Consider the following 25098-nt stretch of genomic DNA (forward strand, 5'->3'; position numbering starts at 1 on the left):
AAGTAACTGAAATAGTACATACCTTTAAATATACCTTCCTCGCAGATAATATCTATAGTGATGGCAATCTAATTTCTCTTAAGATATAAATAAGATATGAAAAGCTTACTTATTATAGTTTTTTACGAATTACAATATTCAGTCAAAATTAATGAAGACATGAATGCCATTACAATTAAATTCAAATAATTTATCGATATCTACATGCATTACATAGTCTAACAAGTAAGACTATGTAATTTATTCAGAGTAATCGTGCAATTTATTAAGAGTTAAACAAACCTTCAATCTTCTATACACTTGCTTATTAATAATTGATTTCACAAGTTACTAATTTATTTGCAAATTCACAGCCTTTTTGCTGATTTTTACTTTTCTTAAAAGGTGTGTCTGGGGTGAGGAAGAAATAGCAAGATTTTATTCAAATACTGTAATGATTTCTTACTGCAAGAAAGCAAACATTTCATTTTGAATGTTGCTTCTTACACTCTAATTACCTTTGCGGGCAAGGAGAATAGTTGGGTCTAATTTAGACTTAGAAGTTTTGTAACGTGTTCGATTGGATGGTTTACTAGTGACACTGCTCTCTTGGAGCGTTTTTAAACTAAAACGTACGATTTCCATGCCCTTAATAAATTTTCTATACCATGCCCTTAATAAATTTTCTATAACTTCCATTGGCTTCACAAACCGTATTATTGTATAGTTCTACATCTTTGTATATGCCTCTTCCAATATGCATCTGAAGAAATAAAACGTACCAAGTTCATCCGTTAACATAATGCCCTAATAAATTTCAAAGTAATACATTAACTCAAGGTGGATTTCTGCATAAAAAATACCTAAAAAATCAATTTTTAGGTTACTGCAGAAAGATAATATATAGACCTCCAAATTAAGAAGCAAATCTCTATATGACAAAAATTTTATTCCTTTTTAAAATTGATATGTTTAATAAACCTTTATAAATAATTTGATAAAACACTCGTATGTCTTTTGAATTTTTCCGATTTTTAATATTTCAGAGACTGAAAGTGTATTTGCAATTTCTCTATTGAATACTACATGCTACAATCGTACATACTCATTTCTCTGGTCGGACGCGAATTCCCGCTTCATATCAAAATATTTGTCATAAGACAGAATAATTTTAATAAATTAGTATTTTTAACTTAAAATTTTTTTTTTTAAACTGATTGTTTATGTGAATTTAACATAAGCATTGAGTCAAGAATAAATTTCTTTTGATTACCGAGTCTGTTTGTTAATTTCATTTGCAGAACCGAAAACAAGCGGTGAAGGTGCGGCTTTGAAATTAAAAGACTAAAAATAAACTTTCCAAAAAGTGTTTCACTGATATATGGTAGTACTGATCTTAACGAACAAAATGAGCTTTAAATTTAGAATCATGTGTAGACAACGACTATAAAAACTCCTAATTTTTATTAATTAATCCCGAATGGTCCCCTTAATAAAAAATTGGTGCAAAAATCATTTTGAACTCGTATTAAAAAATTATGGAAAAATAGCTAAATATTCTGAAATCATGAATGTTACATCCGCGCTCTCACCTCGTCAGAACGATTGCCCGCGAGAGGCAGCACCTGCTGGACATGAGTTGAGGGCGCGTATTGCGCGGGAAGAGAGATAGATGTAGAGAACAAAGTCTACGATAGCTGCTCGTGGAGTACGGACGTAGCCCTTACAGAGCGCGATTATTCCTAGCATTTAAAAAGGAGAGTACCGCTAGGTGTGTGTAAGGATATCGGCTGAGAGGAGGGCATCCCAAGAGATCGTGCGCAAACAATTCGTCGAACGCTCAACTCCATACAGGCAACTTCTCCAGCGAGAGTATATATATACAGTACAAAATATAAACGTCTGAGCTTACTGACGATACGGTTATTGAAATTATAGGTGAAAATACCAATAAATCTATTAAAATTTCTCAAATATTTCATTTTTTATTGTAGATCACAAATTCATGTTACTGTATACAATCAAACTCAACAATATTAATGTTCAGTTGTTTGCCAGGTTCTTCATTTTGATTGTGTGTGGGCTATGTTGCCTAACTATATGTACTCGTATAGGCATTTATTAGACGTACAACAAATGTGGAGCACGTGGACCATTCCAGGGATGTCTTATTATTTGTCTCCTGAAGAATACAGAGACATAAAAGAAAGAATGCAGCATATACGACTTACATAAGAAATAAATCGGCGAATCAGGTCAATGAAAAAATCCTTGAAATTTCAAACCACTAACTGGAAAATTTGGTTTTTATTTCTTAGCACACCATGTTTATATGGCATTTAAACCAAGAATTCTTTGAGTCTTACTTGTTACAACCAAAAACTATTTATACTTTTTAAACTTATTGCATCCCTATGGATAAAATTGACCAGTACCATTACAATTTAATTTAGTCTGTTGGAGAAATCGAAATCAATTATACGAAAGCTGCTGCAACTTTCAACGTGCATTGTTTATCGCATATAGCAGATTCGATAAACAAAAATCGACCACTGTGGGCTTACTCAGCGTTTCTATTTGAAAATGGTATATATCAATTCAAAAGAGAAGTTAATGCTCCTAAAGGCACAATAAAATAAATAGCAAGAAAATGGCTGGAGAAATATAGTTTTAAATCCGACCTAAATAATGCTCCAAATTCAGAAGTGTGCAAACAATTTTGTAACAAAGTATTGGATTCGAAAAATCAATTAAAACGGTGTACCATTAATAACGATGTTGTATTGCTCGGCACTGGTTAATTTAACCAATCGGTACTAACTGGAGTACGTAATTATTTGGAAGATAATATAGTTTATGTAAGGGTATATGACAGACGTTTATATAAGAAAATATCAAAATATAGTACAAAATATACATGGCCAAGCTTATTGACGATACAGTTATTAAAACTATAGACGGAAATATCTTTCAAATAGAGAACTTTATACTAGTTCATCAAACATACTATTTAGGTAAATACCAGTGGCATTCTACTCCCAATAAATTCCATACCACAATGCAGTCAGTAGATTATATTGAAGAAATATCCAAAGAAAGTAATGACTATGCGATCCTTTCCATAATTGACACTTCCTCTAAATTGCTAGTAATAGATATCGAATGCAAAAAATTTGTTTCTACCCTTCCAAATAACGTCGAAATCCAATAAAAATAAATTTATTTTAATAAGTTTATTTTTTATGCTACAAATATAACGTGACATATAAATTTCATTATGAGACTAAATAAATTTTTGTTTCATTTAACGCATTGACGTCGGTATAGCAAGCGTATGTGTCCTATTTTTCTTCCATTTTTTTATTTTAATTTTATAAAAACTTAAATATTGATTATAACAAATATTTAAAAAATTGGTATTTTAAAGTTAACATTCAAAAAATGCTTTTTTTCTGAGCTTTTTTTTCTACGCTGAACATTCCTGAAACAGTAAATGAAATTTCAAGGGTAAATTTTGTAATAATGAAAAGAAGGGAAATAGTAAGAGATGGAAATTCACTTCAGGCTCGTTTCTCTCGTAGTCAAATTATTATAAGTTAAAACGAATAGCTCATAGCAAGTCACGTTACAATACAGTCCAAGAAATTTCAAGGAGGTTTCACTATACAAAAACATACACTTTCGGCTTCAAAATTACGCTAATCAGAGATAACTAGATTTTGGATAGTATCTACTATTATTAATTTATAATGAATTTGTTATAACTTTTTCAGTTACCGGCACAAAATACTAAAAATATAATTGTAATAATTACTGAAAATAATTAGTCTTTTACTTTTTATTTGTGCAATAAATAAATATATTAAAATTATTTGAATCATATTAGAATAATCTCAGATAACTATTTTAGGATAAAATGGGCAAGAAACAGATTGAATATGAACGGAATGAACATGTTGTAAGTATATATTAAAATTATAATGATGCACTTAGTTTGTTTTTGTTAGGAAGATTAAAATTTCTAACTTCAATATCTGTTTAGTATACTCTTTGAATAATTAATTTTTAGTTAATTGAAATAATAAAAAATCTGCATCTTAAAATCTTGATCCATTCATAAATTTGGCTTTACGAAGCTTATAATTCAATATTACCAATGAATGAAATGTAAATAAATTTCTATTTAATGCATCTAATTGTATGTTGAATTATAAGTTTCAAATGCTACTTTCTTAGATATTCTACTTTCTTGTAAGATTGCATAAAATATTAATAATATAAAGAAGCTTGTTAAGTGACTTGTTCCTACTATAAAAGAATTACATATATAACTTTGTAAAAATTAAAATCTCTCTTCACCCAAACAATTTAAGTACATTGAATTATTTTTTCATTAAGAGTATATTATTGCTATTTAGCCTTAAGAAGAAAGGCCAAAAAGTAATACTGGCAACAGTAGTGCAACAAAAAACAAAAGTTCCATAATATTGTATATGTTTGCCACACATTTTTCATGTAGAATATGATGGTATCGTTGATTTTATGACTTTTAATTGAATTACTGTAGAAACGTCTTAAACAAAGTTTCTGCCTATTTTCTTTTAAAAATTAAGTGTATCAGCCACAGTTAATAACGGAAAATTTAAAGTGTTCTTTATTGGTATCTAAAATCAGTTCTTATGTAGATTGAAATTTTTCTTACTTAGAACTATTCGGTGTTTTTTACTTTGTCACACACGTTCCAAAAAATCCCGTACCTAAACCTCACAAAGGCACGATGCTTATAACATTATATTTATTTTAAAAGTAGCTTTGCTACGCGCTTTTCTGGACTTTAGAATTAAAGAAAATCATTTTGGAAGAGCTCTTTTTTCTTTTTTACTAGTACTTCCATTCAAACGGAACATATTTTCAAAAAACTCTTCTTTATTATTATTATTTTTTATTTTTTTAAATTAGTTAAAAAGAACACCGAAAAAGTAGTTCTTGCAAAATGTTATAATTTTCAATGTAATTTTTCGTCTTCTTAAAAGTCATATCATTAAAAAAATTTTTCATCAACGACTGCAATTGATGATACTACGAAGTCTACTGTTGTTAGGTTGAAGGGTAATTTTTATACCCTTCTCAGCTAATGTGTTTTGAAGAAAGTCCTGAATCTCCTCAATTTGATAACTTCCTCTAGGTAAAATAAATTCCTCGTCACCAGCGTAAAATTTATTGTTAGGTGATTCGATATTTGGTATAGAGTTGAATCCTAAGATGTATAGCAAAATGAATAATCGTTTTACTATTTTAATAATTGATTTGTATGTTATAAGTGATATCAATTGGACGTCAACTAACTAACTAACTAATAACAACTGATTAATAATTTTTTTGTTGCTATGCCAACAACACGTTTTTGTTTTAAATTCTATTTTCGAATCTGTCGCTACATTACCCCCCTTGGCGGAGAATTTGGCTAAAAATTCAAAATTTGTCTGAATCTGACTTTTCTGCCGGATCGCATGATATGTGTAGGAACTGTTGTAGATTCTGTAGACATAGTATCAGAAGTAGGAACAGGAACAGATGTAGAATCAAAAAGTTCATCTTGTAATACAAATTCAGGTTTCCCTTAGTCTATCGAAACTATTGTTGGTTTATTGTAAATTTTAAGTATAATTTTCTTGTCGTCTCGATCGATGATTTCATATGGACCGTTGTATGGTGGTTGAAGTGCTTTAAGAATGGGTCCTACTTTCAAAAATGCATGACTGCATTTCGACAGTTCCTTAAAAATAAATACACCAGGTTGACAATGTCTTGAAGCTGTCACAGGTCGTAAGAATGACATGAATTCTCGTAAGGTTGATAAAAAAATACTTGAGTCTTCGAGATTCTTATTTTTAAGGTTCGAAGAGATTAGTTCATAAGGTAAACGTAGAATTTTATTATAAACCATCTCAGCAGATGTAGCCTTGATATCTTCTTCGAAAACAGATCGAATGCCGAGAAGTACTAAAGATAAAGCACTAACCCAATTAATGTCGGAATGGGCCATTATTGCAACTTTTAAATGATGATGAAAACGTTCAATTAAACCATTTGCAGCAGGATGCTAACTCGAAGTAAAATTATGACAAATACCAAATTGTTTTATAAAATTTTTTAAAAGATGAGAAGTAAACTGAGCTGTACGATCTGAAGTCAAAGTTTCAGGAACACCAAAACGAGAAATCCAACAATCTAAAAGTGCATAAGTCACAGTGTCTGCAGTTATATCCTGTAAAGGATATACCTTGGGCCATCGAGTAAAACGATCGATGACAGTCAAACAATATCGAAAAGAACGTGTAAATGGAAGTGGACCAATCAGATCGATATGAATATGATAAAATCTCTACATAGGAGTTTCAAAATTTCCAAGTGGAGCATGAACATGGCGAGAAATTTTCGATCGTTGACATTTATTGTAAGCTCGAGCCCAATTTCAGCAATCTTTTTTAATAGAAGGCCACACAAAACGGCTGATGATCATAATAGGCATTAGCACCGGGATGACTTAAATTGTGTAAGTGATTGAAAATATTACGACGAAATGCTTGTGTAATGAAGGGCCAAGATTTTCCTGTGGGTATATCACAAAACACAGTAAGTGATGATCCAGGAATTGGCACACGTTCAATGTGTAGAGAATAATTATCTTGAATGATCTTCTTGAGTTCTTCGTCGTTTTCTTGAGATTCTATCAGTAACGTATAATCAAGTGGTGCAGAAACAGTTTCGATTCGAGAAAAAGTATCAGCGACGATATTATCGACACCTTTAATGTGTTAAATATCTGTTGAAAATTCAGTAATGAATGAGAGCTGCCTGAGTTGAATTGGTGGAAGTTTTTCACGCTTTTGTTGAAAAGTGTAAACTAAAGGTTTGTGATCAGTGTATACGAGGTGTGTTCAAAAAGTACCTGGAATTATCGTTTTTCTAAAAAAATATTTATTTATTTGTTTACATCACAATGTGGTCCCCTTCAAAGTAATCCCCCCCCCCCCCAGATATAATACACTTATGCCAGCGTTTTTTCCAATCTTCGAAGCACTCTTGATATTCACTTTTTGGTATGTCCTTGAGCACTCTCAGCGATTCGGCCTTTATTTCTTCAATCGAGGAAAAACGCCGTCCTTTCATGGGTCTATTCAACTTTGGGAACAGGAAAAAGTCACACGGAGCCATATCTGGTGAATATGGAGGTTGGGGCATGACTACGGTATTGTTTTTGGCCAAAAAATTACGAACAAGCAACGACGAGTGAGCAGGTGCGTTATCGTGATGCAAAAGCCATGAATTGTTTTTCCATAAATCGGGGCGTTTTTTTCGGATTGCTTCACGCAAACGGCGCATAACTTCAAGGTTTAACCGTACGACCTTGTGATAAGAACTCATGATGCACCACGCCCCTGCAGTCAAAGAAAACTGTAAGCAAAACCTTCACATTTGATCGAACTTGACGTGCTTTTTTCGCTCTTGGTGACGTTGAATGCCTCCAGGTGGACGATTGTGCTTTGGTTTCGACATCATAACCGTATATCCATGTTTCATCACCAGTTATGACCCTTTCAAGCAAACTTGGATCGTCGTTGACGTCGTTTAACAGCTCCTGAGCGATGTTCATGCGATTGTTTTTTTGGTCAAAGTTCAGCAGTTTTGGAATGAATTTAGCTGCCATCCGTTTCATGCCCAAAACATTTGAAAAAATGTTATGACATGAGCCAATTGATATGCCAACTTCATCAGCAACTTCTCTAATTGTGATTCGGCAATCATTTAGAACCGTTTTTTCCACTTTTTTCACATTTTCATCGATTGTTGACGTGTTGGGTCGACCGGAGCGTTCGTCATCTTCAACGTCTTTGCGACCATCTTGAAAACGCTTTAACCACTCGTAAACACTTGTTTTTTTCATAGCAGACTCACCATAGGCTTTTTGTAACATTTCACACACTTTGTTACACTTTATTTCATTTTTTACGCAAAATTTAATACAAATTCTTTGATCCATTTCTTTTAAAAAATGAAAATCGCCGAGCTCATAAAAACACGTCAAACCTTAGCGACAACCGCAGACAAAGTAAACAGTGAATATAGCTGAAAATTTGATCATACTTCAGGGGTATGTATACCAATTCAGTAAAAAAAAATTTTGACAATCGGACTCTCCAGACTCGCAAAATTTAAAAATTCCGGGTATTTTTTTGAACACACCTCGTACATTGAAAGTTGATGTGCTCGGTGAAACTTCGATGATTTTATCAGCAAGCTACGCAAGATTGTCTAGTAGCAATTTAGATTGAGTTGCAAGAATAGTACGGATATTAGACGAAAGTCATTGTAGCCAAAATTGACGTAACAAATTATCTTGCACTACGGTCGTACCAGTGAAAGAACGTAGGTGACGGAGAAACTGCGATGGTTTGCGATCACTGAGCTCTTCCTCACTAATAAGTTAACGGACATGTTGTTCTTCAGATGCAGACAAACGAGCTAATAATTTTGTACGTAAAAATGAATATGGATTCAACGTAGAAGGATTTGTTATAACATCCTCAACTTCTAATGCGATTCGTGCATCAATTTGAGAAACAACATAGTGGAACTCTGTTACCTCATTAGTAATGTCGGACAACGTAAACTGCGAATCGGCTTGTGCAAACCACAAACTTGGTTTATCTGACCAAAATGGCGGCAATTTTACAGCGACATGGAGAACTGCAGGGCGATGATTTACAGTATTAGTGGCAGAACCCTGAGTCTGCTGCTATTTTTATTGTTGTGGTTGCAGCGGAGACTGTTGCTCTTGGTTCTCCAATTGATGATTATGTTCGCTGTGCTTGCTGACGAAGCTCCTCAATTTGTCGTTGAAGCTCCTCGTTTTCTCCGCGAAGAGCAACAAGCTGATCCTCATTCCGAAGCATCGTGAGAAATGAAAGGAAGGGAAAAGAAAATCCACCAATGAAATATCACAACTATCGCCAAAGCTCGAATTGTAAAATAGAATTTTGTTGTCGGGGTCACCAATATAGCAAAATAAATAATCGTTTTACTATTTTAATAATTTATTTGTATGTTATAAGTAATATCGATTGGAAGTCAACTAATTTGTGACGAGGGCAAGCAGTACGCTTGCTCTTCGTCTGCCCTTCTTCTCTCTCTCCCTCTTATCGCTCGGCATGGCGACGTGGTCAGCGTTCGGCGCATATATTTATTGCGCCTAACCACTGGCCTTTATGTTTTTCCAGCCGCCGAAGATTGCCGAGCAAGATTGAGAGCGCCCGAAGAAACAAGAGCGCAGCGACTATGAGGTAAAGAGAGACAGAGAGAGAGAGAGAGAGACAGAGAGAGAGAGAGAGTGAGAAAGAGAGAGAGAGAGAAAGAGAGTATTAGGCCTATGCAGGGATTGGCAGGCGCGCAACGCGTGACCGATAAGCGACGCGTCGCGTGCCGCCTAACTAATAGGTCAAGGTAGGGAGAGGAGCGAGCGCCGCTGAGCGACTGCAAGATGCGCGCAAGAATTAGTGCGTGAGAGAGTCGCAGCCGAGCCTTACTAGAGTGAGGTAGTTCTCGAAAGAAAGTTGAGGAGAGAAGTTGGAAGTAGTAGCGCAATGAGAGAAGAAGTACACGAGCAGCAGTGACCAGACCAGGGCGAGCCGAGGCAACGTGTGGAGGCAACACCTGCAGCAGGGCATTCAGTGTCGCCCTCGCCGCCATGCACGGCATGACTTCCAGGGGATTCACCACGGGCTATGCCGAGGAAGACATCCAGCCAGCGGCCAGGTCAACTCCCCGTTGCCGGCTCATCGCCAAGGACAAAGGTCAGGTTATCTCTCTCCCCCGGTGTTTCTCTCTCTCATGGTGATGCGCGGCCGCGTAGGAACGATAGGTAGCCAGGCGATCACTTGCCGGCTACGCTCATCGTAATGCGGTAGAGAGGTTTCAACGTATTCTTTCCTTTGTAAGGAGGTAAATGGCCAAGGCGATTTAGTCGCCGGGCCATTCATCCTCCCGCGTTAGTTTAAGTTGTTCTGTATATGTGCGCGTGATGTAAACGTTATTGTAACTGATTTTGTATTTGTTTGTCTGAATAGATTTAAGTTGTACGTTCCAAGCAAAGAAAATGATTTATTCGTTCGACCTATCCTCTCGTTCCCCGATTGTTAAAGAGCGAAAGTGCCTCTCTTACTCTCCCCTTAATTAATTAGTGACGTCAGTGCCGAATAAGGCGCTGCCCCCGTTACAAATTAACTAACTAATAACAACTGATTAATAATTTTTTTGTTGCTATAGCAACAACACATTTTTGTTTTAAATTCTATTTTCGAATCTGTCGCTACAGATGTATTGCTTGTTCGGTTATAACTCTATTGGAGGAAAGTAATAGGCCTCGAGTATCGATAATGTACCTGAAAGACTCAATGTCAGTGTGTTCTCCATAACAGTTCTCGACTGAATGCCTCGCTATTGACATATGCAGCTCCTTATATAGTTCTCCGTTTGCTAAATTTATTTGACAAAAACTGTAAATAAAGATGACCACAGTTATAAGTATTATATCTTGATATCTCTCATGATTTTATTTGACTTTATCAACAGCTGGTGTGAACGTTGGTTCACACTTTTCCGTTTTGAGGGTGGCATAGCGTAATCAAACATTACCACCCCTCTGTCTGGGCGCCAATAGGTTGGCATAGCCCATTGTATTTCACTCCTTCGCTTTCAAACACTTTGGAGATCCGGAAGTCAAGTTTGCTAAGACATCCCTGATGTACACAGCGAGTCGGAGCCTTTTTGATCTAAGGCGGCGACTTGCGCGAAAGGAGTACCGATCTTTTCACGGTTCGACGCTCAAGGAGAGCGGAACTAAAGGCTTGACCCTTGGTTTGGGCGCGACGGGACTCTAGTTGCTCCAACGTCTACCGCGTCGGAAGCATGCGGTATACAAATCTTACGAGATTTGCTTGACCTGGTACCACTACCCCGCAGAGGCCAACCCAAATTAGGATGTCAGAAGAGAGACTCAGCTAGGACAGCCAGAGGAAATTTTTAAGAAATTTTTCAGCTAAGCCTCCCCTCCTGGGCTCTCGTTCAAAACATCCCACCCTGCGTACCTGTCTTAAGGGATTGCTCCCACGACTCACAGGTCCATCGTTTCGACGTGCCATGGCGCGTCTCCCCATTGCGTTTCGGTCATCCCCGCTCACGCTGGTGGGTATCCGTTATTCGAAAGGAAAGTTGTATCCTGATTTTTGCCTAAGTCTTGGATTTCGCTTTTTATGGAAGGCTTTTATGACTCACTGATATTGATCTTTGCTCTTTCGATTAATATTTTCTGACTTGGGTCAGAGGCGGGGTCTCGCCTAGCCGACAAGGCGACTCCCCAGGCAGTTTTCAATATTCGTGCCAGTCATGCCACTCATTCGAATTAATTTCCGACATTAGGCTAAATCGGGTATTCTAATTCGCGTTCAAAACATCGAACTTCGGAGTTTAATTCCGAAGTTCGATGCTCAAATAGGGATAAGCGTTGTGTGTTTTGCCTACTGTTTCTTTACAGAGACAGCGTTTTCAGCCCTACCACGTGAAGGTACACACATCCGCACTTGTGATTGCAAGTCTTTGTACAAATACACATTGCATTCACTTCGGGTCGACTAGCATTAGTTGCTTGTCGAGGGCAATCGATGACGCATTTTGTACTTCAGCATTTGCATTTGCATATGCCCGTACAGGAAAGAGAAGTTTACGATGTCCTCTCCTAAAACAACGAATTGTTTGTTTGAGAAGTCTCCGTTCTCTGTTGAGGAAGACAATTACTGTCCGCCGCCTTGACAAAAGATTTTTGCACAAAGTGACCTGGCCAGCCTCGCGGCTGGCCATATGGTGAACTATGTGCATCATCTATGTTTTTGCTAAGCGGACCATAATCGAGCTTCCTGAGAGCGTCGTGATTGCAACCGCCTGACTTTATCAACATTCAGATAAAGCAATAAAGTCAATGGAGGTTGTAGATCACCAAAACTGTCAAAGTAGACAACGTTCTTGCCCATCTTCCAGGTCCACTTCTATCATCTAAATTAATGATTGCTGATTTCCTATAGTGAGAACCTCCGACAGGTAGATCATGTTTTATAAATACTCAACGAAGATTTGGAATCTTCATTAGTTTCACATATTTTATTAGATCGTAGTCACTTAGTGCTCGACTACGTAATCTTATTTCCTCGAAATTTTTTTTTAAATCTCTTCCCTACCATGGTTTCAGATACACACCAAACCCCCTTTTATAGGGTTTCAAGTATAAACTTTTACCTATAGCAATAGCTTCCATTGTCTAATTGTGTCTTTGAGATTCCTCTAGATGTTTTCGAGCTACCTTTGCATAATTGACAGCCTTACTATACCAGCAGCATAAGCCTGAATTCAAGGATTCTTTTTCGGGAAAGTACTTGCAACTACTAATTACCGATAAAAGAAAAAAATTTTCTGGATAGATCATATGGAATGCGTAAATACGGAGAAAATTATGTAATTGATAACACAGTCCTACAAAAATACCTTAATTTTTTGCACAAGCAAACCATATATGTTTTTCGAAAGAATTTTTGGCGCTGAAACCAAATCCGGCCTCAGAATTGCTCCAGCACGTCAGGATTTTGAGATATCTTAATCTAAAAGTGTGAAAATAGCGATTTTTACCTATATTTGAGGTTATGTAGCACCACGACATTATCTACACGTAAAAAACTACAAACGACATATTAAAGAAGCAGTCTAGTCCTTTTAAATGCCGTTGAGTTTGCTCAGTTTGCTTATTTTTTCTTTGAGATATTAAATTTCAAAGTTTTTCATTTCATGAATATTGTACCTTTCAGAACATATAGCTTTGAACGTTTCAACGTCGAATTTTGTGTCAAGCGTCTTCAATCAATTACTGTTCTACAACAAAATTAAGATATATACTATGGACAAGCTAACCCAACTCAACCTAAATTATGTCATCCCCACGAACCCTTACAGCCCTTATAAACTATCCCTACCTGAAGAGGGGTATATCAGAGACAATGTCAATGAGATATTCATTTTTTTACAGAAAAGCAGTTGATTATACTCGCTCTACCAAGGGTTAGGTGGGTTAGTTTGCTTGGGGGTTGGTAGAGGGGGTTTCTGAGGGTTGTAGGGTTTTCTGAGGATAGAGTACATCAAGGAGACAACAGGTAAGCCTATCTGGTTGAGATTTTACGTTCCTCATAGAAAAGCAATTGATTAAACTCGTTCTACCCAGCGTTAGGTAGGTTAGCCTGCTTGGAGGTTGGTAGGGCGGTTTATGAGGGTTGTAAGGGTATCTGGAGATAGAGTACGTCAAGGAGAAAACAGATGAGCCTATCTGTGGTTGAGATTTTAGGTTCCTCATAGAAAAGCAGTCGATTAAACTCGCTCTACCCAGATTTATCGTAGGTAGGTTAGCCTCTTTGAGGGTTGGCAGGGGTGGTTTTTAAGGGTTGTAAGAATTTATGGGAATGATATAATTTAGGTTAAAGGTAGGTTAGCCTGTCTATGGTATATATCTTAATTTTCTTGCAGAACAGTAGTTGATTGAAGTCGTTTGACATAAAATTCGACGTCGAAACTTTCAAAGCTGTATGTTCTGAGAGGTACAATATATATGAAATCGAAAAACTTTAAAATACAATATCTCAAAGAAAAAATAAGCTATTTGAGCAAACTCAACGGCATTTGAAAGGGCTAGGCTGCTACTTTAAGATGTCGTTTATAGTTTTTTGCATATAGAGAATGTCGTAGTGCTACATAACCTCAAATATAGGCAAAAATCGCTATTTTCGCACTTTTAGGTTAGGATATCTTAAAATCCTAATATGTTGGAGAAATTCTGAGGCCGGATTCGGTTTCAGCGCCAAAAATTCTTCGAGGAATCATATATGGTTTCCTTGTGCAAAAATCTTGTCGGACTGTGTAATTCACCAATCCCTTTCGAACAAGACAACATCAAAGTCAATGGAAAGAGATACCCCAAGTCAGTTTGTCTAATGGAACTTGTAGTATCGAAAGAGCTTACGACTTTTTTAATTGACAATAAAGACAATAAAACTTATTCAAAACTGACGACAAGGTTCGCGTGAGCAAGTCAAAACATGTATTTGAAAAAGGCTACAGACCTAATTGGTGTACGGAGATCTTTACTATCGATCAAGTCATCGAAACGAAGCCGGCAACTTATCATCTGCGAGATTATCAAGATATACCCATTGCTGGTGGGTTTTACGAACAGGAATTCTAAAAAGCTAGATATCTAGATGTGTACTAGTAGAAAAGTTCTCAAGAGGCGTGGAAATAATGTCTATGTTAAATGGCTTTGATTCGACAACTCATACAATAACTGAATCGCCAAACAATTGAATCGCTGGAAAAAAAATTTTTTTTTGGAGAAAGTTAAGTGAACCACTTCACTTTTTAAGACCTTTTTATATTAATAAGGACTTTGTCAGTGGCTCTTGCTAAACGACCTAGGTCTCCATAATATGCAAATGGCGATCATATGGTAAGTTTCGCGTATTACAATCAAGCCCATGGAATTTAACTATAAGCCATCAATTTTCACGCTTGGAAAGATGGAGAAGTTCTTCCCAATAACATGGTGGTTTGAAAATTCAATGCGTGAATTCAATGTTGTCATTTTTCATTGTAAGCTCTTTAAAAATTGGTTGATTCAAGCCTTCATCGTACTTGAAGGCTTGTATATCAACAATGATTTCCATGCCACATCTATTACGAAAAAAAGATTAGACAAGAATATAGTTTATATTAAATATTATCTCATTGATTGAAATATTTTGTATACCTTGGGAAAGGATTAGAACGTGCCATGATCGCTGTGCTCAACCAAATATGATGAAACATTGATTTTGATGTGCATTTTATAAATTACCCTCTTCCACTTTCGTATACATTCTTAAGATAGTAACTTGATAAAATGCATTTTTTGAATATATAAACATCGTCTACTATTTAATATTGAAGAAAATAATATGTATTATTATAATAATAGCAAAATTAACAAATCAGATGGATTGGTAATATGTATTAGTAATGACTTTAAAGTAAGCACAAAAACAGTACATACAAATAATTTAAATATACTACAAAGTAAAGTATATTTAGAAAATAAAAAGAAAATAGTATTGTCAGCAATTTACAGATCACATAACTTACAAAAATCAGATTTATTACAGTCTATTAAGAATTATTTAAAATAAAATAATAAAAATAAGAAACATTTAATTATAGGCGATTTTAACTGTGATATAACGAATCAGAAAATTTTGGATCAAGAATTTTTACAAATATTAATGGAAAATGGATTTCATTCAGAATTTAGCAACATAACACGACCATCACTTGATAACAGCAACAACGGTATATGCACATATAATTATAATATAAAACTAAAAAATAATAATTATAAAACCTTCCTTCTAAGCATACCATTCAATGATCATTATCCACTAATAATGACATTGAATAGAATTATCGAAACAAGAAACACATTTCACAAAAATAGAAAAATAAATAACCAAAAGCTTCAATACATTGTTCATACCAAAAATTGTTATGAAACTACTGTAACAAATTGCAAGAACCCAAATCAAGCAACAAATAATCTGATCACAAAAAACAAATATTATATTTATAAAGCATAGAACAATAAAAATATTAACAAAAACTGTAACAATATGATTCCACAAATAGAATGGTTTACCAAAGGTATAATAATTTCTTGTAAAACAAAAGAAAAATTGTATAAAAAATGGAAAAATCATTCATTAAATAACACAAAATAAATAATTATAAAACCTATACAAAAGCACTAGCTAAATTATAATATACTCTTTGAGGCTCACATATCAGATTATCAATATTGTGAACCAAGAACCAATCTATATAAGTGATTAGCTAGTGAAGACACTGACATTGATCCTGTGGATGCCACATTTAAAAATAACGACATTGCTAACTCTAAAAATAAGAATATTCAAGCATGAAACGTTGCAGACAAAGTATTAGTTCAAAAAGTTTAGTACTTGTCCTGACACTAACTTAACAGAAAAAGCTACAGCATATGCAGTTACAAACATCATGAAAGCAAAATCAATGTTTACAATGGAAGGTGGCAAGAAAAGTTCTAAAAAAAAGAAGACTTCATAAAGAAAAAAGTTCTAAAAAGAGAAAGTCTTTAACAATGAAAAATCTTTTCAATATGATAAAAAAATCTATAATTCCTAGTAATGATTCGAAAATTGTTATTAAAAGTGTATTAAACGCAGCACGAAGGAACATGATAAATGTTAGTGGAAAGAAAAATATCAATTTACCAAGAATACTTCCAATCCTCAAAGTTAGAGGTTTTGAGTTCCTTTTCCTGTTTTCCTGTTTTCGCGGGACTTAGCGCACTTGGATTGTTGATAGGTGGTGCAAGAGGGATAGCAGAGGCTGTAAAAGCGATAAAAACAATCAGAAGAACAGTCGACATACAATAAACTTGTTGAAGCTTTAACTCTTGGTAAAGGTTTATATTTGAGACCATTTTGAAAAGGTTTTGATTTAGCTTTGAATACAAATAATGAAGTCAAGAAGACTAAAAGAAAAGTTGTTAAGAAAAAAAAATTATAAAGAGACAAAAAAAACTTTGATATAAAAATACCACGGCGTCCTTTAACAGAATATGATATAAAGAAGTATGCTCATGAATTACGAATTCCAAACTTTCGTGGTATTTTATGAGAAACTTTTTACCCACACGACCACGCGTTAAAAAGTGTGCAGTTGTAAACTTTTACGATAGTTTTAGAACAAATACACATTGGAAGGCATACCGAAAAAAATTGTAAACATTTCTTCTACTTTGATAGTTTTGATGATTTTAGACCACTTCTAGACTTCATTCAATATTTCAAAATTGATCAAATCAAATACAATTATAAAAAATATCAAAATTATAATACTTGCACCTATGGTCATTTATGTTTAAAAATTTTATGTAATTTGTTAGATCACGACAATTCTTATTTGTACAAATAATATGAATAGCGAATAAAGAATTCAATTTTGTACAATCACTCAACATGGTTAAATTATTGGTTCTTACATTGTCTGGTACATTACCTGTACTATTTTCTATAACTATTTTCTAACATACTATTTTCTACCTATAGAACTGGATAAGGATAGTACTTATACTTTTCGTTTGGTAGAATTATTTACATTTAATTCGATACCAACTATTTATGTTGGATAAAATAAGTTCAAAGTTGATGACATTGAAATTAAACTATCTACAGGTAGTTATGAAATTGGGGACAAAAATAGATGTTTGAAACAACACTTAAAGTCAATAGATATAAAAATTGAAATAAAACCTAACAACGCAGTAAAATAATTTGCAATAAACTTGTCAACTTTTGATCAACTAACTCTATAGGACGTTTATTAGGTTTCACTAAACGGTTGTTGCCAGCCAATATAAATGTCTCCGACATGCCTGTAACCATTCTCAAAATAAACGTTCTACGCGTTGAATGTAACATAACATCTGGATCTTATATTAATCAAAATAAAGGTCATATTATTATTTTTAGCGTAGACGAAGTGAATGGTTGATGCCTTATGTAATTGTCAAATAAGTATAAAATACAGTTATTCAAAATTTCATTCAAAAAAATATACCTATTTCTACGAGTTTACGATTGTGGAAACTTTCGTGAGTATCCAGCATTACCATAAACATCAAAACATCTTTGGATATTAAAAACATGCAATCAATTAGGAAAACCAAGATATATTATATTAGTTTTTCAAACAAAACGCATATCTGATAAAACTAAAAATTCCAGCAGATTTGATCATTGCAATATAACCAATGTTAAACTTTTTCTCAATTTTTAGCAATCTCCGTAAGGAAATGAAAATATTTTTAGATTATAAGCCTATAAGAAATTTGCTATTTGTTTAAATCTCTTTATATATATTAGATTTTAACTTAAAAGGAATGAGAAAGGAGCATTACGATTCAAATGATAACTTGCGTGTAAAATAATTGTGGCTTTAATGAACAGAGATAATTTAATTACAAATAAGTAATATTTAGCCGGCATAAAAACCCCAGTCAAAAGTAGGGAAAAGCCCTTTAAGTACTACTTTAACAAAAGGTTGTAACGTGTACTTTTGAATCGAGCGCGCAAACGTGCGATCACGCTTGTAGCGCTCATAAACGGTCGTATTCAATCGAGCGCAATGCTCGAAAAGTCGTCGTCGTTGCTGCTGGATGCACGAATTCGCCGACGACTCAGTCACTTTCGATCGGCGCTCGTCGGAGACACACCATCTCCGCGCCCAGTACCCTCTCCGGCTCCTCCGGGATACGCTCTACGGCGCACGACGCACAGTGGGGATTGAAAACGGTCTTCACTAAATTCAACTTTCAAGGCGAACCATATGTGGAAATTCGATGAATTTTTTTTTAAATAACTATTGAATGATTCTGCAGAGATCTCTCGAACCCAAATCTAAAAACCCTAACGAATAATCCACAAACTTTGGGGTTAGTAGGTTTAACCCACAAATTGTAGGGCTTGCGGATTTGAGATTTGCGGATTTGAGGTTTATGGGTCAAAACTGCTATTGAAACATTGTATAAAAATGTGTATTTATATATTTTTGTATTAAACTTTGAATATTAGTAATGTGAATCCTTTCAAAATGGGGAGAAATGACATTCTTGTTTTTCACATTCATTATTATGCACATCGAACTTTGTATACGTGGAAATTGTAAATTTTAAATTCGTAAAACTAAATGTAATTGACATTTTTTCGTGATAATTCTCTTTTAGTAGAAAATAGCACTAATATCATCATAAGAGAACTTTTACGATTAAATATAAACAGTGATATCCTGTGATATAAGTATTTCAAATTCAAGTTCTTACTTTTTGTAAGATATAATCATGCGGTTGATAATAACGTATTAAATTAATTGACTCTCAAAAACATTAATACTTAGTAAGTATCTTAACAATTATCTTCCATATTAGATAATCATGGTTATGTAGTTTTTATTTATACGTTCATAAATTTATGTGAGTAAAGTACATAATTCAAATTTTTAATTTCAGGAAACGATCATCAGATTCTCAATTTTTGAAAATGGAAGATATTTTTATTCCCAACAAAGAATTATGTACTTCATTTTTGAATCTATCAAAGAATGATCGAACGACAGAAAATTTATTTGATATCATAAATAGAAAATATCACCTCACCGAAATCCAGAAGATCGTTACAAAGCAAAAATTGAATAAATACTTTCTACCAGTCTTTACTAGAAGACTTAAAACATCTTTTTATAATGATAAAACATTTTTCGAAACCAACGGTACGTGGTTGAAACAATCATTTATTGTCCCAGCAAAAAATGAAGTGAAAAAAAAAGAAAAGCTCCCGGTTATAGTTCATTCGATGCAGAAGAAGAGGTTTATTAGTGTAATCTTGAAGCTACTCAATCACAAAATTTAAAGAAAACGTATACAAATAACGAAGCACTTGCATTGCTTTTGGACACAAAAATGACTAAGGGACAATACGAAATTCTTATAAGTCAAGCTATTAAAAGAGAAATAAGTGCATATCCTCTATATAAAATGTTAACTGCTGCAAAGAAAGAATGTTATCCTCCCAAATCTTCAATAGAAATAACAGAGTCTTTTGCTAGAATTGAATTGCAAGGACTTTTAGATCACACAACTGAACGATTGTTGGAGCTATGCCATGAAAAATTGAAATCTCTTAGTAAGTCAGAAAAAAGAAATTTAAAGCTAACTTTAAAGTACGGTTTCGATGGTACTTCTGGATTGAACATGTATAAGCAGAAATTTGAAAATATCGAAAAATCTGATCAAAGTTTGTTTGTGATATGTGCAGTTCCTCTAAAGCTTGAAGCTTTTTCAAAAAGATGTTTGACAACAGAAGTCTGGCAGAATTGTAAAACTTCATCTGTTAGATATTGTAGACCAATAAAATTTGAGTACACAAAAGAAAGTAAGGAAAAAGTTATAGAAAATTTTGAAAAACTGAGATCGGAAATAAATAAGTTGCAGGCAACAGTAATTACACTAGATGATAATAAATATACAGTTCGATATAATATGTTGTGTACTATGATAGATGGAAAAATATGTCAAATGCTAACTGAGACTTCTGCTTGTAGTGTTTGTGTAGTTTGCAAAGCCAAGCCTTCAGAAATGAACGATTTGGAATTAATTAAGAAAAAAACAATAAACCAGGATACCTATCAGTATGGATTACAAACATTACACGCCTGGATTCGTTTTATGGAATGTTGTTTGAATATTGCGTATAGGTTACCTTTCAAAACATGGAATTGTAATAAAAGTAATAGAGAAATTCTTGAGACAACTAAAAAAAAATACATCAAAGTATAAGAAATGAAATTGGATTACTAGTAGATACAGTTAAACAAGGATCTGGTTCAACGAATGATGGTAATAGTGGAAGGAAATTTTTTGAAAACTATGAAAAAATATCTAAAATCACTGGACTAAATGAAGAATTACTTAAACGATTTTATGTTGTTCTCCAATTGCTTTCTTGCAGTAAAGCTGTTGACAAAAAGTTGTTTAGAAGTTACTGCTTAGATACTTTCAATCTCTACGTACAAGAATATAATTGGTATTACATGCCTGCCTCAATACATAAAATTTTGATCCACGGAGCAGATATAATGGAATATTTTTCAAGTCCCATAGGAAATTTATCAGAGGAACCGTTAGAAAGTAACAATAAGGAAATAAAATTATTTAAAGAAAAACATACTAGAAAAGTATCTAGATGTTTACAAAATGAAGATTTAATACACCACTTATTAATATTATCTGATCCAATTATATCTAACTTAAGAAAAAATATTAAAAAAAAAACAAAGCAACTCATAACAGAAGCTGAGTCACTGTTACAATAGTTTAACAATTACAACATTTATTATTTTAAATAATGTTTAATTGTAGTATTTTACTACTTGATAAGTTGATTTTTGTATCGTTTCATTTTCAAAGATTTGATTAAAAATACGAATCGATTATTGTATTTATAAGCTAGTTATTTCTCCTTAACATTCCATATTGATGTTCTATGATTTAAGAAATCAATAGCGATATTAATTACTTACACTTTTCGTAATAAGTTTATCAGTTTCAGTACCAATATTAAAAAATCTGTATATACTTTGTACCAAAATTGTAAGTGGAATATATTATGTAATTATATTATATTTATGTGAAGCGCTTATAAAAAATAAAAAGAATGTTTTTCGAAACACAGTTTATTTACTCATTAAAACCAACTCCCTGCAATATATATATATATATATATATATATATATATATTATAATATCAAAGAATTTGTCACATTAATGTGCTAAAAATGATGCAACAATGGGTTTGTGGGTTTGTTGCATTGAAGAAAATCATTTCCTGCACACCAAATTAGTCATGTCGTATATTTCCAATTCGAAGAATAGTCGTTTAATCGTAATAAATAGTATTGACCTTCAAATGATATTGAAAAAAGTACCTACCTTCCAGTTACTTTGAGAAAAGAATACATTATACTCTAAGTTAGTGATTTAGCATGTTTGAAATCCAATGAGCCGCAAATTTGACATAAAAAATAGTATTGACCTTCAAGTGACCTTTAAAAGAAATTCATGTTAGATTTTGGGTCAAAAAAATTTTCACGTATTCTATGAAGTTAGAAGATGGGATTTTAAGCCACATTTTGATCGATCACTATTAGTTTTAGCGTAAAAAAAAATTAATTATGCCACGAATTTCTGCTTTTATTTACTTTCATAGTCAGTTAGAGACGATAAAAAACAATATCTATATTTGGGTTCGAGAGATCTCTGCAGAATCATTCAATAGTTATTTAAAAAAAAATTCATCGAATTTCCACATATGGTTCGCCTTGAAAGTTGAATTTAGTGAAGACCGTTTTCAATCCCCACTGTGCGACGTCGGTGTCAACTGCAACACTGCTGCCAGGAAACTACTCCTTTAACAAAAAGGACCACGAATTCATCGCGGATGTTTTCCAGGATTCAACCGCCACGGACTGTCTTGGAGAATCCATCAAGCGGGCCCAATCGATCAGTATATCAGCAGTAGCATGTAAGAAACCACTCGCACAAATCGCGCCGGATCTCCCCTATCACGGCGATTAGATTATTTATATTTAACGTTAGTTGAGCGGACGAGTTTTTCCTATATTGATAAGGAGGTGATTTTTGGAGATATTACATCCCTTGCGTTTGTGAATAAAATGGCGGGGCGGGGAAAATTAGTGGTATAAGAAATAAAATTGTCTAATTTCTCGATTCACGTGATTGGAATTATCGAATATATGTTTGAAATCCGAGAGAAGACACGTATTCAAATTGAGGAAATAGAGATGGTCGGATCAGAGCGGCGATGCGAGTTAAAAAACTCCTGTTCAATAAATAATAATAATAATAATAATAATAATAATATGATAACAATGTAATAGTGATTGATTTTGTGATTTGTGTTGCCTGAGGTGTTGTATGTCCCGCCCCTTCTATCCACTCAGGCCGGACAATAGATTCATTTGTGAGTTTTCTCCATTGTCCGTACTTGGACTTAAGAAACTACAATTACAAGGTACAAACGGAAAGCAACAAAATAAGGCAGTTAAGTGACTAAATACAATACAAAACTTACTGAAGACGAATTTATAAGAGAGATACTAAGCGAAATCAAGCACACGAGAAATTATCGGAGGTTCTCTGAGCCTGTACAATATTTTTACGCGTCGAATGGCCACTCAAATGACGCTCGCTTACCCATTGGCTCCCTTCGGATCGGATGATGAGGAGAAAGATGCTGCCCACACACACACACACACGGACGCATAGCAGCCCCGACGTCTCGTGCACACGTGAACTATGTGAATGCCTAGGTTGCCGATTTGATGGGCAGGCAAGAATTTTGAGCAACACCTCGGAAGACTTGATCGTCTTCTGCTGACGCAGTCAGCTCTCGTCGCACAATGCCACCGGGCTCGCGTCGCTATCTTGGTCTCCTTTTCTAGCGGATAGTGATTCTCACTTGCACGTGAAACTGACTCGAACGCTCAAGGAGAGAACCACCATGCCTACACAGGATGAACAGCCTCAATATCCCGGAAGGAACTGAACTCGCAATCTTCGAATTTCATTTAAAAAGAGAAGCGCGAGACTTCTCTTTTTTTTTTATCCATCATCCAGGGCCAATCATACTTTGGCCATCGAGAGAGTGGTCAGATTAGGTCGGCTACCTCCCCAGGAGGTCAGCAGCGAATCCCTTTTTTTTATATGACCTATCCTTTTATTACTGCGCGTCGGTCCTACAGCAATTTGGGTTTACCCCAAACGTGCTGAGAACGGACATCTGTTTTTAACAACAAGGAAAAACAGATGTGCCACAGTAGGCATGCGTCAGCCGAGAAGTATTATAAATTATCGCGCGCTTAGTTCAATCGCTTTCGCTAAGGCTCTCGCAGTCATAAAACAGGTTGATAACGTGCCAGCGTACATCTTCGCTGCGTGTACACTTTCCGTTTTTTTTCTCTCCGTGCCGGAGCGAAAATAGCGCGAACACTATTAATTTGCTAACATATTATCAACTAAATACTCAGAATGACGGCATACTGACAGCACATGTGCTAGTGTGCAAAAAATTTATCGTTAATTTGCCAACATATTGTCAACAAAATGTTTGGCAATACGACGGCATAAAGACGGACGTAAGCTGTTGAATTTATGCTCGGTCACTTGCAGCATGTTGACGGCATATTGACCGCAAAAGCCAGGGCAACTCGACGTCGTGCGTGTGGCACGTATACCATCATATTGCTGGCATATTGCCGAGTCAATTTTGCGATAGCGATAGCATTGAGTCGACAATATTACGGCAATCTGACAGCGTATGCGCCGCACTATGAACCACTTTTTTTGAGTGTGAAAAAATCAAATATCTCGGCTCAGACAGAAGCCAGGAATATAAGCTGGGAGGCAACTGAAATCGAGACTAATGTACAATCCGAGAAAAATACTATAGAGACGATAGTTCTATTATATGAACTTCAAAACTTGATGCAACCAAATTTTTATGATTTTTTTCTACTTCTACCACTCTTAACCGTTTCAAAATTAATTTCAAAGCACCGTATTTTGTACAATTTGCTACTGCATATCCAAATCTGGCATCAAAAATTGTCTAACATTTTTCTAACGCTGAAAAAACGCCTACAAACCCTAGCTTCTACTTACGAGGGTGATCCGATAAGTACCTAGACTCACCGCCCGATGGCGCCATTCTCGCAAAAGAAATATTCTATCACGTAGTACAACCTTCTCGATGATTACTGTCAAGATTTCAGCCGGATCGGAGTTGTAGTTTATTTTTGAGAGCGTGTGAAAGCAAGTATGTCCGTTGATTTTTGAAAAATGGAAAAAGAGCAGTATCGGTCGGTGATTCGATTCTTGTTTTTGGAAGGGAAATCGTGCAGCGAAATCAAAAAGCGCTTGGATGCTGTGTACGGCGACTCTTCTCCTTCGATGGCGACCGTCAAAAAGTGGTTTAACGAGTTTCAACGTGGTCGCACTTCGATTTTTGAAGAGCCACATTCAGGTGCTCCGAAAACGGCTACCACGGAGGATAACGTGACAAAAATTCACGATCTCGTATTGGCAGATCGACGATTGAAGGTGCGCGAGATAGCTAAGATCGTAGGCATCTCAAAAGACCACGTGGGTCATGTCCTGCATGAAATTTTGGGTATGAGAAAGCTGTCGGCGCGATGGGTGCCGCGTTTGCTCACTCCGGACAACAAGCGCAACCGTGAGACAACTTCAGAGCAATGTCTGACGCTATTTAAGCGCAATCCGAAGGAGTTTCTGCATCGTTTCGTGACAGTCGACCAAACATGGATCCA

The sequence above is a fragment of the Phymastichus coffea genome, unplaced genomic scaffold (assembly GCF_024137745.1).
Source record: "Phymastichus coffea isolate CEN01 unplaced genomic scaffold, Cenicafe_Pcof_1.1 PCOF00020, whole genome shotgun sequence".
NCBI lineage: Eukaryota > Metazoa > Arthropoda > Insecta > Hymenoptera > Eulophidae > Phymastichus > Phymastichus coffea.